Raw genomic sequence first — 13,083 nt, forward strand, 5'->3', positions numbered from 1 at the left:
GGGGATAAAGTCAGCCAAGGTGTGCTTCCTGCATGAGCAACAGAGGGGGAAATAAATGAGAGGAGAGGGGAGAGGGTCTGCATCGACAAGGTAGGTGTGCGGGCGGCCGTGTCCCTAAAAGAAGAAAGAAGGGAGGGTGAAAAGGGGGATCTGGTATGAGGGACAAGGCGTGGAGTAGAGAGCTGACCGAATGCTAGAGAAAAAGGGAAAAGCGCACAGTGCATAAAGGCGGCGAGTGCAGCATGAGACTGCGGCCACGCGAGAGCGGGGAGCTAAAGGCCTGATACAGATAGTGTTCATAGGGCACACAGCGAAACAATCTGGCAGGCATAGTGTGGTCGACTAAACATAGGGCTTGGGACATGACATCCACTCATACTTTTACAATCACTCTCTACTTCCCGGGACTAACTTTCCTTACTACTCTTCTTTTTCTTTCCTTCCTTGTCCACATCTGTCTTTCATATAAACTAAGACCATGTCATACTTTCTTCCTCCAAAACCACCTCCTCTTGTTCACCTTGAGAGAACACTTCTTCATCAACCCATTGTGGATTTCCCGTTTGAACACCTGAATATTTCCAAGGAGAATATTTCTAGCAAAAGTGGTATGGTGGTGTAACTAGGTAAAGGTATAGGGTCAACAACCCCGATACCAGCGCGTGCCAAGCAGCGTCACCATGTGGCAGTTGTTCCATAGGGAGCCCTCAGTGTCGTCGCGGCACCATAAGCTATTAACTGGGCAACTGCCACCAGCTTACATGCCATGAAGGCGGTGGGGTCATAGACCACAGAATAAGGGGAGTATTGCAAGGAAAGGTTCAAACAACAAGGGTTCCTTTAGCAACAAGGAATAAGGAATTCAAATCCAATGGTGGATTTGGTTTAAAGAGATTCAAGTGTTCTGCTGGGACATCCACAATTAGTCGATATAGTGTCCAATATTCTCCAATCACGACTGGTTTGCTGATATCTGAATGTCAACTTCTCTTATAAGCCACTTAATATCGCCCTTGAAAACTCTAAGCACATCTCATGGACTTAAGGGTAGATGAATGCAAATGACACCGCAAAATAAATAAACTGCATATTCCAACGGTCTCATACGAGTACATCATACAGGCATACAGGCTCCCATTCATGACACAACATTCACCTTCCCTATGACGGACGATCACAACAACTATGGACGAGCAACAATGGCAATAGTACAATATCAGAGGACATCGATGAGAGCACTACTACTATGGGTACAGCATTCCAAGGCAACTAAGCTACTCTAGCCACGCATCTTCATTTCTGGGCTCGGTGGATTCTTCTATCGCCCTGGCTAGGGATCTACCTCTTCTCTTGGTAGTGGCTGAGTGAGAGGAACCAAGGGTTCTACATCTAACACTTCCGAGGGTGGAGGTGCTGGCAGCACTACAACATCGATTCTTCTTCTTTTAGGCGGGTAGACAGGGATCCCCTCCAAGATCAAGGGATACTACCATTCCGCAACTAGCGTCCTCTGCTTGGCTCTAGTGACAAGATAGGCCTCACGCAGCTGATGGACATGCCGATCTTCAGCCTCCTTCAAAGCTTCTAACATGGCAGTCTCCTAGCTCTTAGCAGCTATAGCACTAGCATGCGCTTTGACGAGCTACACCTGGAGCATCTGGGTGAAGATCTCGGCTTCCTCGGCTCGACGGAGAAAGATCCTCAGTTCCAAGGCTCAATGGTCATATTGCTAATGCAGAGCAAGCAGGTACATGGTCAAGTGCACCATGGTCGGACTATCTTCTTGTGCATCCCACCCTTACAAAGCCTCCATGCGAGCCCTCCATGCCCGTCGATTCTTGTCCAAAGGTGGAAAGAACCTCATGGGGGTACGAGCAATGGTCTCTTCATAGATCTAGCAAAGGTACCATAAGCCTTTGCGAGCCACAACCTGGTAGGTGTCGATGAAGTTAAACCCGGTTGTGGTCATACTCCAGGCTTTAGTGAGGTCAGGGAACTCTTCACTCTTCTCGATGTAGATGATAACCTCACACCGCTCGGTGCCATGCTCCTCACACTCACGGCCCTCATACTTGGGACGATCTTTGACTCTGAGTTTTTGCAGGGTGGCATGCAGGATTCTGGGAAAACTCTCAATGTTTAGGCAGTAACTACTAACCTAGGCTCCTGTCATCCCTGGCGGTGGTTGTGAGGAACACTGAGCGAAAAGCTGGCTCAAAGGAAAAACTAAGTGAGCTAAAGTGCACCGAGTGGTGGTACCAATGGCTAAGCCAGACTCTACTTATAAAGGCAGAGCATTCAGTGGTCCTGGCGTGGTCCACTAGGGTTCCCGCGTGGGATCACTATGATGAATCGACCAAATTCCGCACGTTCAAGGCGAGCGAGGTCCGAGGCCATTACTGACTAGTACGACTATAGGGCAGGTGTCCAATAAGAGCATAGAAAAGGGGTACGGGGAGACATGGGTCACGACATGCGGGAACCAAGGGCAAACATGAAACACAGAAGTCACAGTGCAGACCTAACTCTGGAGCAGGAACAAGTCATTCGTGCACAATACAACACGCATGACACCTATGGAGGGCGTATCTACAAGCAATACGAGCGCTACAATGCATAAACAGGATATGCATGAATGTACGTCCTATACGTCCTTTCACTGTTGCCAACATATAGAGCAATCGTTCTCAGATTTTTGGCACATAGTTCTCTCCCTGTAGCTAGTCAATACTATCGAACTATGCTCAGGGTCAGTGTACCTGTAGAAAATTTGATTAAGCCTACCTAAGTTAGCAGAGTGCCATCTATCCTAGATACATAACCATAGTAATAGGGCTACTTATATAACTTCACATGCAAACATCCTATTCTTTTGAAAAAAATTTGTTGTCAAATTTTATTTTAGAAAAGGTTTTCGAAGCTTTATTTCCTCATTTATGCTCTGATACTACCTATGGCAGAACTAGTTAATCTAATGCCTCTCAGGAGTGCTCGTCTTTCATTAGACACTAAGCACTCGAAGGCGAGCACCAAATTACTCGGTTCCATTGGGCACACCCAGGGGAGAACCTAAAAATCCATATTTTTCTATCAAGATCACAAATGAGAGAATAAAGCTTACAACATTCTTAACCATTTCTTACATCACTTTACATGTAACATCAGAGTATAACATTTATTATTTATAATAGCGGAATATGAACATGTTATCAGAGTTATGAATAATTTAAATTAATAGCGGAATATAAATATCTATTTGTGGCATGATGAAACATTGATAAATGAACTATGACAATAGATTATAAAACTTCTATTTATAAAAACATTTGGTGAGAGTTATAAATAAAGACTATGATCGTAGCATAAAGAAAATCCTCTCTGAGCCCACCAGAAGGAATCCACACACAAAGGTCAGCTCTAGTCTCCACTTGTCACCTGCAACAGGGGGAATAAAACCCTGAGTACTCAATTGTACTTAGCAAGACTTACCCGATAGGAGGAAAGAAAAGACTCCAAGGATATGAAAGGCTATCTGGCTTGTGGGTTCATTGCATCTGCAGGAAGCATTACTAAGCGTGCGTCCTTATATTCGATTTTTTTATTAACAGCCACATTGGTTCATTAACTAAACATTCTATGTAAACACTTGTGCTACTTTTAAGCAGGTGGTAAGCAATCAGATTTCCTTTTTCCATCTTTTATCCTTTAGTTCTTACTACGGTGCTAGACCCAAAACAAGCCATACTGAATTGCCCGGTGATTCGTGAATCAATGCCCCCATCTAGGTACCCTAAAAACACACGCCCTGCTTGTACCCAAGGCATAAGTAGGACTAACCCATCACCCTGCTATCCTAGGTGTCTAGGTCCCCGTCCAAACTGAGACTCCAAGCCTCCACCCCTGAGTCCAGGAATCAGTACGGTGCAAGGACCTCCTAACCCAAAAACCACCATGACAGTCGGTCTGGAAAGAGCCGAATCCATGACAAGAGAGCAACAAGTCTTCCAAGTGCCCATACCCAAGTATGTGCTAGGGATAATAAGTCTATCACTTGCCTTGAGTCTTATACAACGACCGGTCCTTAACAGACACGGACAGGGAAAGCAGTGTAACCAAGCTATGCCCCACATCCACGGCGACACAACCTCTTACACCCACCAATACCCAAACCATATCTCTGCCCGGTCACCATTTTCCATTCTGCCATTTTTATATATTCCAAGTGATAATAATCCAATAATATATTTCCTATCTTTCACGAGTGACAGCCATCACTCGACTTCTACCAGAGTCCTGTAGCATAGCAATCAACATGACCCTGTCATACTAGTAAGACCCATAGGATAAAGTGGGTTTCATTCAACTCCTTAAAACTTAATGCACAAATATAATTTAAAGTGCAGAAAAGTAGGGGTTATGCACCGGGGCTTGCCTGGGTAAGATATAACCAAAAGTTAGCATTCCATCATGGCGACCGATCTCCAAAAGCACTATTTCTCTAGTGACTCCCGATGACTCTGTGACCCATCAACGTCCCTATTATGATATGCAATGCGATGCAATGCAAGGAGTAATTAATCAACTGCAAGTGTGACTCGTAGAAATATGATTTACGCCTCTCAAGTTAACGAGCTAGTTCTAACAACAACCATATTAGGCTACATATCCATATTGTTGAATAAGGTGTTATTTCTCAACAAATATTTTAGTTATACAAACCCAAGTTGTCTCTTTATTCCATTCTATCGATTTTATCTTTAATCAAAATAGGGCATCATTAACTACTCTAGTAAACTAATTATTCTGGCGCTACAAAAATTACAGTGAGTAGCTAATAATATTAGTAATTTACTGTAAATTTTTTAGAGCCAACACTATCATCAATTTATCACGGAAATTCCTACAAGTTCTACTTTTAACAATATTAAACATTTTAAAATAATTAGAGCAACCCTAAAAACACACCGAGTCTATGTGAACAAAATACACTACTAGGTAGATCATGATTTTAGAAACTTAACAAAACTAGTTTGCCATTTTTATGATTTTTCTATGATTTTCTACGAATTTTACAAGTTTATTTCCAAAACTAATTTGGCAATCGCTTAGACTCGGCACCTTCCTCCCTTTCCTAGAAGAAGAGCACGAGGCAGAGGAGGTCCGGCCGGCAGACATGGTGCAGCAATGCAGTGGGGCTATGACCGGAGGTGGAGCAGCGCGGGGAGATGCGCGGACTCAGCGCACACGCACGCATCGGCGGAGCACCGGCACGGCCACGACACGTGGACCACGGAGGAGGCGCACAGAAGGGAACAGTGTCATGGAGCCGAAGGTCTGGCGTGGCCGTGGGGCACATGAAGGGCAGGGCAACGACATGGCCATAGAGGCACTATAGGGCGAGGGTCCTCAACATCGACAGTAGGTGCACATCCGGCTAGGGCGGTGCCGCGGAGGTGGAGATGGCAGAACGACACGGGGCACGACGACGTGCGTGCCGGTGGCGCTGGAGTCTCGGGCAGCAGAGAGGAGCGGTGCTGCAGCACAGGCACGCTGTGGCTATAAGACCCGCATGGGCTGAGGAGCTTATGCATGCACACGAGGGGCAGAGCACGGTGGGCGCAGCCATGGCAACCTTAGCGTGCCACGGAGGCACTAAGGAGGCTCGCGGCGAGGTGGAAGTGCACGCAACCATCCTCTGGGTGATGGCAAATCTCCTCAATGACCCAGTGGGAGGGGATGTGCCAGCACTGTAGCTACATGTGGCTTGCAGCGACTCGCTCGACCGACCAGCCAGGGCAGCACGAGTGGAGTGCGGAGGAGAGTAAGGAGGCTGCGGTGATGGTGGGCACACGGTTGCGAAGGAGGCAGGGTGATGGCGGGCGTGGCCTTGGTAGTGCTGTAGGGCAGCATGCATGGCACGTGCCGACTCACCCGAGGCCAGCAGAAGGAGGCAAGTAGGGAAGGGGAGCAAGAACTGGGACTATAGTTCAGCGCGTAGCAAGCAGAGGGAAGGAAATGAGCAAGCAGCGGCGGTAGCAGCTCAGCTCGAAAAAGCAATCAAAGACAGAGGCAGACAGAGCAGAGAAGAATGGGAGGATTTAGCCTTCACTCGAATGAGAACATAGGGCAGCGCAGAGATAAAGCATGCAGACAGGGACAAGACGAGGTAGATAGCAGAGGCAGCACGACATGGTTATCAGTTTGATAGGACAACAGATGCAGCAGTCACTCAGCGGTGCATGGCAGAGAGAGGACAGGGCATGGGCGGGGGTAGAACCACGTGCACCAATTTCAGATGCCCAGCATAGTGGACTAGTCCAGATGCTATTGGATGAGAGGCTTGCAGTGTAGAGAAATGCAGAGCCACAACGAGAACGAGACGGTGAATAATTACCATGCAACGAGTACGTTGTATGCCAGGAAAAATAAATGAAGCTGTTGTGCTCTCTCTCTCGTCAGTTCATGCTTTTCAAAATAAACCCGTGTGTATATATATATCATTCTATTTATTAAGGGATTTTCTTTTATTTATAAAAGTTTCTTTTCATGCTTAATCTAACAGAACAAACCGTTAACTAGAAGTGTCGTTCGTCATTCCTAACTATCTTTACACGCTGAGTAATTTAACTTGGGCATTGATTTAAGTCCACAAAACTAAGTCACACAGGACTCGCTTATCACATCAAGTACATTTTAATTAAAAAATTCCAAGAAACTTGTTTTGAAAATTTTACTTAGGCCTAAATCACGGTGCTAATGAGCTCATAACACCAGAGGTGTTACAGAGTATCTACAGTTGAAGAGGGACCGATCACAGGGACCGGACTCACCTATTGCAGCGTCCTGTCAGTACATTAGGAGGAGATATAGTTGCCGAAGAAAGACCGAAATATGAACAGTATTTCGTGCGCGCCAGGTGTGAAGTTGAATATGCATTCGGTCAACATGGGGAAGCTAACAGAAAAGGATTGGACTCAGAGCTACGTCCGGCCACAGTGCATCGGATGTGTCCAATTGCCATTTGGGTGTTTCTGGACCTCTCTGTACTCGACCAGACTCTGGTTTTCTGCATCCGATGCACTGTCGTTTTCACCTGCACGTCCGGTCGCTTCAACTCGTGTGGATTAGATCCACTTCTTATGTAACTATCATGGGGTCCTCATTTATTTCAACACGCCACCTTGCCCTCACCGCGCCTGCATCTCTGCCACCACACCCATGCCTACATCTCCGCCACCATGCCCGTGCCTGCATCTCCTCTCACCGTGCCACGACACTGCTCGCCGTGCCCGTGCTTGGCTCATCACCGCCATTGGACTTCTTCTTCGCACTGGCTCATTGTTGTCACCACTCTCTCCTACGCTCCCGCCCTAGCCTTGCTTGTCCTCCAGAGTAGCTACTTCGACAAATTCATTGGCCAGTAGTGCCTTTCCCTTGTATGCTTGTCATGACCTCGTGGTGCCCCATTGTGCTCTGTATACTCATCTTTTCATAGGAGTTTTTCTAGGTAGCAAGATGTTCTTCTATCTCTTACCCAATTGCTTGCTCCAATAGGATTACTCTCTTATCCCTAGTTACATAATGTTCTTATTTATATCCATCTATTCCATCTATGCAGTGAGTCGGTGTGCTTGAGGTTGCTTGGTAGTTGACAGTGGTAGATTTACTCGGGGCCAAGCTCATGAGTACGGATTGAGGCCAAGCCTCACGAGAGTCAGTTGGCAGTTGTTTATTATTAGTGGCAGAGATTCTTATCAGCTTTAGAGATGGCATGTTGCAAGAATGTCGGGGGTGGTCCCAGCAATGAGGATCCAACGCCTTCGCCTCGCCTGACTGCTCAGCAAAAAGGAAAGGTGAAAAGACTACAAAGAAGAAGCGCAAGAGAGATGATGTTGAGGCAGAGAGAACAACAGCAGTGGTAGCCGACGTAGAGCTAGCCAAGATAGGTGGATTTGCCAGTGGCATTCGCATAGGTAATCAATTGTCACTGGCTCAGAGGGCCGCCGTCAAGAGGGTTGAGGTTAGTCTTGGTAGTCCACCCGGGACCATCATGCTTGGAGGACGGCATGTCTTTTTTGAGGAGAGTCAGACTTAGGGGGTGACTGAGCAGCAGACACAGTCGGTAGAGCATACAGAGGACACTCAGCAGGGAGAGCAGGTTGAGGAGGCAGAGCAGGCAGCACAGCCATAGCTTTGATGCTCTAGTCACACATGCACTCAGGTGTCACCGAGGCCTTAGACATAGAGGTGGGGCTCTCATCCACCTCCTAGACCACAGGGTCCGCCTCCTATTGTTCACCTTGACCTAAGGGTAGCCATGGCCAAATAGGTGCAGTAGCTACGGTTCGTATAGTTTGAGGATTGGTTTCCACCGAGGCAGGATGAGTATGCCTCAGAGCATTTCTACACTGTATTATAGGAGGACTTCTATAGTGCATATCTCAATAGCGGTGTTGCCTTTAGATCTCAGCGGGTCTGCTCCTTAGAGTCTCTAGTTGCATCTGCAGGCAAGCAGATTCGTCCTCACATCACTTATCTGTCAGGCTTGTCAAATCTCCTTGGACAGATTGGTCGGTATGTTCCATCTTGGGTCTATGAGTTCTACTCCTCCTTGTGGATTGACTCGAGACACATGTTTATTCATTTTTCTTTCTGAGGGTGTGACTATAGGCTCCAAAGCTTAAGGGTCAGAGAGATATTAAGGATTCCAGAGTCACCTATTTGTCTTCATGAGGCATGCTGTGGACAGACAGAGCCTCCAAGATGCCCTCATGGTGGATTTGTGCCACCTACAGATCTTGTCAGACCATGCCTCATAGAGGCGTTTGGTGAGGGGTCGAGCAGGACACCATGTGACCTTACACCTATAGCTTGGCTCCTTGATGCTATTATGAGGAGGACTTTGCTTTCAAGGATGGGCTACCATGAGGGCCTGACTCAAATTCAGTTGTGGCTAGTGCATTACCTGGTGTCTCAGGCTATCTTTGATATTTGGGATGTGATGCTTTTAGAGATGGAGGACACATTAGCAGAGGGCTTCAGAGGTCACCATCAGCTACCTTATGCTCATTGGATCACTTTCTTACTCTGAAAGGCAGTTCCACACAAGTCCCTAGAGACAATGGTAGAGTGGACAAGTGCTACTACTGAGTTTCTATAGTATGAGCCAAATGCTACATCATAGTCATGTGAGGACACCTCGCTAGCCAAGTCATCGCCCAGAGGTACTAGAGATAGTAGCTCAGCAGGATGAGATCATCAGGGGCATCACAGAGATAGAGGAGGAGGAGCTTGATGCATAGTAGGAAGATGAGGTTGAGAGCGACTCGAGTGACAGCTCAGACGATTACTATTAGCTGATTCCGTAGATGGCACCTCGTCCACACGACAGAGAGGCCAGTGGCTCTAGCTCAGCTCCACCATAGCCACTGTAGACAAACCCAGCACTCCTAGTTGTACTTGAGCGAATAAGGCAGGACCAGGCATGCCAGGCATAGGAGATCGCAACTACACTTACTCAGGTTCAGGCACGACAGGATGAGTTTCAGCGGTAGCAGCAGGCCATGCAGCAGCAACGGCTTATGATTCAGCAACAGTTTCTTGGCTTCATGCAGCATGTATTCACTGCTATTAGGGTTGATCCTCAGCAGTCTACATTTTAGATAGGCCAGCCTACCACCACCACTCTAGTGACTCCGGCTGTACAGCCCAGTGGGCTTCCGAGTTAGAGACAGCCAGCTCCTTAGTTTGCCTCACCTATAGAGTAGGTGTCTTAGTGGTTTGCTTCACCAAGGATAGCTCAGGGTCTGCACTTTACTCCTATTGTTACGGGCTTTACTCTGACTCAAACTTCTTTGGTGTTAGTGATGGACACCCTAGTCTCTAGGAGTCTTGGCGCTACCTTCAGTGAGCTAATAGGGCAGCCTAAACCTCTAGTGTTCAGAGTCTCTGTCCCTACCACAGCTGCTCTAGTTATCAATACTACCGAGATGATTCCATCATCTATTGAATCATCCGAGCCACCTCAGACAGTCACTCCTACACTTGAGGCTTCAGCGATAGTGATAGCGGTAGATGTGGCTCCCTTCCTACAGTGACACCTGCAGAGTTATAGGCCACGCCAGATACTGACCAAACCCAGACCGCTTCACCTTCACTTCCAGCTACAGAGGGTCAGACCCCTCAGAGTTCAGGGTCAGAGGATGATGCAACTCAGTTCTAGGTCTCTCGCCGCACCTCAGCGCCCGACTCGACTACTCCTATCCCGTCATCCGACCTTTAGGTTTTGGTGCTTTACGCCAAAGGGGAGAGGGACCGAGTATCTTAGGGACCGAGTATGTTAGATTTAGGGGGAGCGTGTGAGATGGACTCGATTCTTTTGGTCTTTTGTGTGTGATACTTCATGTATTCACGTTTACTTTCATGCATTATATTATATATATGTGATGGTGAGACTTATGTGACCTGTGTGCTCTCTACATTGTTTTATATATGTCATGTCACTTGGTTATGCTCATTAGCTTTGCTACCGTGTTTTACTCCGATTCAAATGAGTTTTACTTCATGTACTCATACTTAATTCATATCTTTTGAGTACACCATGTTGGCTTGGGTCATATAAGCATGACTAATCCTTTTGTTCTTATTGTCAAAAGCTTATATGAACCAAGCATGTTGAAAACCTCACTCATCTCTTTTACATACTCAAGGTTGTGTTGTCAACAATCACCAAAAAGGGGGAGATGGAAAGTATCTAGGCCCCCAGTTGGGTTTAGGTGATTAATGATGACACGAGATTACTATGACTAACGTTTGTTTTGCAAAGACAATTTGAGTTATATCATGGTAATGAAAATTGATTGGGCAATCATGGTTGTCATGCCCTGTCGATGGAAATCGTTTTGGTTTTCAAAGGATGGACGACAAGGTTAAGGACGGACTAGTTCTAAATGTCATTTGGTGTTGGAGAGACACTTAGAGTAGTGTAGGACTTTGTTTTTCCTTTGGCCGTACTATTAAGGGGGTATGGACTAGTAGCTTAACCTAGGTGAGTCGAATGGATTAGATGTGGTGCACACTTGTCAAACTTAGCACTAGGTAGCTCAGGAATAGCCCTAAAATCGATAGATGTCAACTTCATTCATAAAGAATTTCGAATTGGAAGTAAATGGAGAGTCAAATGACTAACCGGACTCTGGTTTGGTTATGACCGGACGTAACTTGGAGAGTCCAGTCAGTTCATTTGATTGGCGGCAGCAGTCAGAGTGCGACTGGACGCTAGACACTAGTGCTCACCAGATGCGACGCTAGCTGTATCTGTAACAGCGTGGACAGGCTATTGACCATGGACCCGACGTTGAATAAAGAAATGACCAGACTCTGGGTACCAGCTGTTCGGTCAACAACAGTAAGGTTCTAGAGAGGGTTTTTGATGACTGGATGCGTCCGGTGGGTGCTGACCGGACGCAGGCCAGAGTCCAGTCAGAGCAAATGGCTCTTTCTGACACGCCGACGTATTACACTGACCGATGCGTCTGGTCACCTTGACCGGAGCATCCGGTCATCCCGATACTTGCTGAGTTGGACCTCAACCATTATGTTTTGAATAGGGGGGTATAAATACATATCCCACTCGTCCATTTGAGGTCTATTGCCCAATTGTTCAGCTGTGAAACGCCTTTGGAGTGTAAAGAAGAGCAAGAGCCTAGTGTGGTGATTGAGAGTTGATAATCCAAGATTAAGTACCTCACTAGTGCATAGGAAGTAGCAAGTGTGCATCCATCTTTCTCAATAGGTTTGTCTTGGTCAAGTAAGAGTTTACGCTTGTTACTTTTAGTTATCGCTATCACCTAGACGGCTCGGTGGTGGTTGGGAGCTTGGTGATCATCCGGCGGAGCTTGTGGATGACCTAAGTCATGTTGTGAGTGGTTGTGGGCGATTCACCATGACAGATTGTCAAAGAATCAGCCCGTAGAGAGCACTTGATCCTTGCGTAGATAAGGGGGAGCTACACCCTTGTACAGATGCTCCAACAAGGACTAGTAGGGAGTGACGACTCTCTGATACCTCGGGAAAACATCGTCATATTCCTTTCCCTCTCTTTATTTTGAGCATTTACATTTGTGCAATTCATTTCATGTCTTTATATTTCTAGAATTGTCATGCTAGAGTAGGATTCGAACCTAGGATGCAAAACTTTTGTACGGCAAAACAATAGAAATATATTCTAGACACAAGTGGTGAAATGAGCTAAGTGTAGGTTTAATTATTGTAAAATTTAGAATTAACCTAATTCAACTCTCTCTTGGACATCTAAATCCTTTCACACCGGGCTTATAGACCACCTTGTCCTTGTCGGTCGCCTTCCAATAATCGGCCTCTGTAGCCCGGTTCGCCCTTAGCCCCGTCGGGTACTTGCGGTCCTTCTGGTAGAAAAAGTACCACTCTTTGTCGCCCATTTTTTCCTCTCCTACAGCATGCATTCGAATCAAGTGCCATATATCAGTCCACTTCTCAATCACTAGCATATAGCAGCATGCATCCACAACACGGATCAAACAAAACCAAGATGTATATGTATGTACAGTACAGATCAAGGCTGCTTGTTACGTACTCGGGTGGTCCCATGGCTCAGTCTTATTTAGGTCGACCTCCCCGATGGCGGTGCAGGCATAGTCCCTATTATGCAGCTTGTTCGTGAGGTAGTGGTTGACAATCTCATAGTCACTCGGATGGAAGCGGCGAAACCCTGTAGGCAGGTTGAGGCCACCAACACGAACCATGTTCATCTCCTGCGGCTGCTGCTGGTCCGCCATGATCCTCTTGCTCCTTAACTAAGATCAGATCCAGGAAGCACCAACAATCGTACGTATGTGTCTGCGTGCCGCCCATGCATGCAGGCCTGCCCAGTCGTCGCGTCTTCTGCATGGCTGCGTGGCTGGCGGCCGCCCGCGTCAAGATGCACGTGCGTCAGTGGCCAAGGGCTGCTGTGACTATATACTGCAAGCCCTTCATGATGCAGGCTGTGGACAGGCGGGCCAGCGTGAGGTCCACGTTGCCTCGCATGCGGTGTGAAGGCTGCTA

At 46.9% G+C, this 13,083-nt stretch overlaps 1 pseudogene; it reads right to left on the reverse strand.

Moving 5' to 3' along the window:
* LOC136457920 (NAC domain-containing protein 20-like) overlaps positions 1-12,815 on the reverse strand; it is a 33,132-nt pseudogene extending 20,317 nt beyond the window's left edge.
* Between the last annotated feature and the right edge of the window lie 268 nt (positions 12,816-13,083).

The sequence above is a fragment of the Miscanthus floridulus genome, chromosome 6 (assembly GCF_019320115.1).
Source record: "Miscanthus floridulus cultivar M001 chromosome 6, ASM1932011v1, whole genome shotgun sequence".
Taxonomy (NCBI): Eukaryota; Viridiplantae; Streptophyta; class Magnoliopsida; order Poales; family Poaceae; genus Miscanthus; species Miscanthus floridulus.